The 4,549-nt window shown below is 52.7% G+C and overlaps 1 protein-coding gene across 3 annotated transcripts in view; it reads left to right on the plus strand.

The window, feature by feature from the left end:
* Positions 1 to 1,435: 1,435 nt before the first annotated feature.
* The window catches only part of STARD3 (StAR related lipid transfer domain containing 3), a 25,930-nt gene continuing 22,816 nt past the window's right edge, over positions 1,436 to 4,549 (plus strand). For 2 of the 3 annotated variants that reach the window (XM_006155896.3, XM_006155898.3), the window contains exon 1: positions 1,437 to 1,542. The gene's annotated coding sequence lies outside the window, so the exon portion shown is untranslated. Of the gene's footprint in view, positions 1,543 to 4,549 lie in introns of all 3 variants that reach the window. The other variant, XM_006155895.3, reaches the window with a different exon arrangement.

Consider the following 4,549-nt stretch of genomic DNA (forward strand, 5'->3'; position numbering starts at 1 on the left):
TGTTTAGTATATGTCCTTGCAGGGGGGCACACAGTGGGGGAACCAGGTTCTCTCGTCCTCCAGCTGCTATGCCCCCTTGCCCTTCTTCCCTGACTCCAGGCCTGAACCACTCCCATGCTGTAATAAATCTTTGTAAATAACTGTGCTGAGACTGCTCTTTCAGGAGAAAGGGGCAAGGTGGGGTAGGGAAGGGAGGTACCAGGATGTTCTGATACGGGAGGTCGGTGATCACCCATGGATCAGGGCTCTCGGTGGAAATAACCAACTCTGTAGAAATAATTAATGCAGTTTAGGGACCGACAAGTAGCGTGGTGGTTAAGGGTGCTGGATTCCCACATGGCCGACTGCTGTTCAAGTCCCAGAGCTGGAGGCTTGCTTTCTCGCTTTCCCTCTCTCTCTCGTACTTTGTCCTTCTCTGGTCAAATTAAAAGAAATAAAGTGAAATAAAATAATTCTTTAAAAAAAATCAATGTAGTTTTGGGACCAGCGGGTGGCATGGTGGTTAAAACACTGGATACTCCCGATCATGGTTCAAGTCCTGAACCTGGTGGCTTGCTGTCTCACTTCCTCCTGCCCCCTAATTTTATTTATCCATTCAGTCTAATTAAAATGAAAGAATGGATAAATAAAATAATTCCTTTTAAAAAAAATCAATACAGTTTATTACTAAGCACGAAACTGAGCAGACCCAAAGACAAGCGTGTTTTTCGGGGTGCTGAGATACAGTGGCTCCTTTTCTCAAGTTCTGAGAGCCCCAGAGCTGTCAATCAGCATGAGTCCTTTACATTGGCCTGGCCCCAAAAGGTGGGACGTGTGGTGGCAGAGGCAGGTTACACGTGAGTTTGAAATTCTTAAGATTAGTAATTGGTTAAAAAAATACACAAGTCTGTGATCCTCTAAGAAATCAGCAAAAGAACGTTTGTGCTTTACTCTAAGAGATAAGGTTTACTACGCACCATAAAAACACTGGGACTGGATGTAAATAGCATCCCACTATCAATGGGCCAGAGCAACTGTTATGTTTGCAGGCGTGACTCTCCCAAGCCCGCCGGCAACAACTTTAGAATAACAAAAAACAGAATTCTGTCCTCAGGGCCTTAACCCCAGTGGCCAGTCCTGAAAGACCACACAAGTTCTAGCTCCAGCTATGGCTGGCTGCAAAGCAGGTAGGCGCCTTGAAGTTCTCTAAGAATAATTTCGGATTCCTCCAGAGACCTGTCCTCTAGCCCTTCAGGAAGTTTCCCTGGCTCCCACCACAGCACTCTTCCCGCTCCCCCACCCGAAGGACCGCTCCCTCAAAGCGAAGCTCGAATAACAGCCCACTTCCGGCTCTCTTTGTAGGGCCCAGAACCTGGGGGCGTGGCCGGGGTGTGGCCGGGGCGGGGCTGCAGCCTCGCAAGTCCCCCGTGGCCTTTGGGGGCGGGCTCAGCGGCGGAAGTGGAGCCGCTGGGAGATCTCCTTCCGCTTTGAGGTGCTGCCGGGTCCCGGAGCCGGACTGCGGCTGGGGCAGGAGGATCCCGGGCAGTAGCTGACATGGAGCAGGTGGGTCCTGAAGGTCTCTGGGGCCGCGTGGTCTACGAAGGTTATCTCTTGTTGGCGGAGCCGGCCTCTCTCTAGTGTCCGTTCTTGGTTCCATCCGATCTCGCCCACACCCCCCGTGCTCCAGGTTCCGCCCCCTTCCTTTGCTCGGCCTAGCTCCGCCCTGCGTGGGGTTCGGGTCCCCCGACTGCTCCTTTGCGACCCCGCCCATCTGAGAGGGCCTCTGGAGGGCGTACAGAATCGCCTTTCTTGGGAAAGCCTCCCTTTTAACCGTGAGAGAGACGAAGAGACGGGACTGGGGTATTAAGGACTAGGGGTTGGGCATGCGGAGGGTCTGGGAATGGGGAGGAAAACTTCTACACATTCTAATAGGTCTGGGTTTCACACTCATCGGAGCACTCCCCAACTTCCTTTGGAAACAGCCCTGAATAACTTCTTAGTTGATGTCGAAAGGGCTCTTCAGAGTTATCCTGAGTTTATAGAGGTCCGGTGGTACCTATAGCTGCACTGGCACTTGGAGTTGACATTGACATATACTCCTTTTCTTTTTTGCTTTCTGTCTCTCTGACGGTTGGGCAGAAGTACTGCTTCACATTCTCTTCTATTGCCCAACCCTTGCTCTGTATGCTGAATTCAGATAGCGGCATGTACTCCCACGGCCGCAGTTTTATCCCAACTAGGTAGCAGATCTGGGTTCTCAGGGAGCCCCTCCTAGTGCTGCAGACTTGGATCTATCAGACTATCAACTGCCAAGTGGACAGCGCCACTTCAGGCAGAGGTGGCTGGGCCAAAACCGATTCCTCTGCCACCCATCTTAGCCAGCATCCTGTGATTACCTTATGCTTCCTCTTCTCCCTCAATTCCCTCATCTAAGATGTCACCTAGTATAGCTAACTGCCTGAACATCCTGCAGACCTGGCCCTCCAGCTCACCCATTACCACCCTTGTTGATGCGTTTCAATCAGGATAACTATAGTAGCTTCCCAGCAACTTGCAGGCCTCACTGCCTGCAACCCAGTTTCCAAACGGTAACTCCTGTGATCCTATTTAGAAACACAAATGTGATTGGGTCTCTTCCATGTTTATGACCCTTTGACAGCTTTCTGCAGCTTATAGGAAAAGGCTGACTCCCTAGCATAATATCCAGAGCTGCCTTTGGGTGCAGAGAGAGAAAGCACCTCCCCCAGCAGGGCCTGGTCATGCTACAGTTTGCTTTCGTCTTTCCCGTCAGGATCCTGGGAACCTGCACACACCTGCCTGGCATGTTTTTTCAAGCCCCTGAGCCAGGAATTGAACCATGGTCGGCCATGTGGGTTCTGGGCTCTCTGCACACAGTGCTCAATTGCTGTGCTACAGGGCCTCCTTATAGAGCGTTCTTTGATCTGACCTCTTCCCTAGCAATCTCGTGTGTGCCCAAAGTTCCAGTAATATGGTGCTGTACCATATTCCTTTCCCACCTTGCTAGTCGTGTCTCTGTGCCTTTGCATACACTAGCCCCTCTCTTACCTGCTCAGAACTGAGACCTGGGTCTTCGTCGTCTTTGTCTTTTTTATTTTTTTGAGAGATTTTTGTATAGAGCACCTGTATTCGCCAGAAAGACAGGGAGACGCAGAGAGGCAGAAAGTGAGAAATCACCCCCCAGGGGAGATGGCCACACCACAATCCTTTCTTCTCCATTCTCCTCTCAGGATCTTGGGCACACATGAGTTTAAGCCACCAGGTCTGAGACTCGAACCACAGTCAACTACGTGGGAGTCCAGCGATGTAGCCATTATGTCAGACCTGGGTCTTATGAATGTAGCTCTGGTTGGTGACTGTGAGGGGAGATGGAGCTGACAAAGACAGAGGCAGCCTTCTCTGCCGAGGCTAGCGGCCTGCTTGACCATGAGGAAGTGTTCCCTGGATTAGGATCCAGAGACCCATCCCCTGGGGAGGTCTTAGTACCTGGTACTTGGGGCCAGGCCCCATGGGGTTGGGTCAGTATACATGCCTTTGTGTTGGGCCTGTGCTCCAGATCAGAATCTGGGCCATTGTTCACACTCAGTTGCCTGCCTGGAATGCCAGTCCAGCTGATAGATGCCGATTCTTCAGGGCCTGGGTCAGATGGCCCCTCCTTGCTGTAGCTTTCTGACCTCATCAGCACCAGCCTGGGTCAGATGCTGCTTCTCTGAGAGCCTCCCTGAAAGCACTGGTCACAGCAGAGCCCCGTGTAATTTATCTTTTTTGTGTAATTTTTGTCACCAGGGCTGGGTCCTCTGGTCCCAGGGACTAGCACAGTGGCCGGCTTGCTGTAGGCCCCAGTATCTAAGTGTTGCACTAAATTGAGCTCTCAGATATCTAGACTTGGGGGGTGGGTGTTGGGGGACCGAAGTCCTGGACCTGTGGCGAGTCATACTTGCTCTATCGAGTGGCGGGGCCTGTTGTTTCCGTGCTGGTGGGGGGGTGGCAGGGGCTGAGATGGGGGAGGGAAGTTCAGGGCACACAGCAGGGATCAGCGACCCCAGGTTCAAGGCTTCTCCTGGAAACTGCCTTGAAGATCCAGCTTCCAGGAGGGCAGTTGCCCCATCAGAGGGACAAGGGAAAAGGACCACATGCCATCCGGCCAGCGTGTGTTCCTGAATCTTTTCTGGCTGGGAAGAGTCTGATTGCGGCTCTCCTCTGGTCAGGGCTGGCATTGGGAGGAGCCTGTGCTGAACCACCACTCCCTGTGGGGGCCTTTCTTTGAGAGGACTGAGGTCTCTCCCAGAAGGTGACCGACCCTTCCCATATTGACCTTGGGAACTTGGCCTCCTCAGCCCCCAGGTTTACCCAGCAGCACTAAGGATGGAGTGGGGCCTGAGTATGCATGCTAGGGGCCATGGAATCCCAGAGCTGGGGACATCCCTGACATTGAGCAGGGCCTGGCATGTGGAAGAGAGGAGGGCAGAGGAGGGGTCATGGTTGAGGTTGTCTGGGAACTCCATCAGGTCTCCCTCGCTGGGAGGAGGAGTGTGGCGATGGCTCCGCTCTT

This window comes from Tupaia chinensis, unplaced genomic scaffold (genome assembly GCF_000334495.1).
Source record: "Tupaia chinensis unplaced genomic scaffold, TupChi_1.0 Scaffold000477_1, whole genome shotgun sequence".
NCBI classification, from domain to species: Eukaryota; Metazoa; Chordata; class Mammalia; order Scandentia; family Tupaiidae; genus Tupaia; species Tupaia belangeri.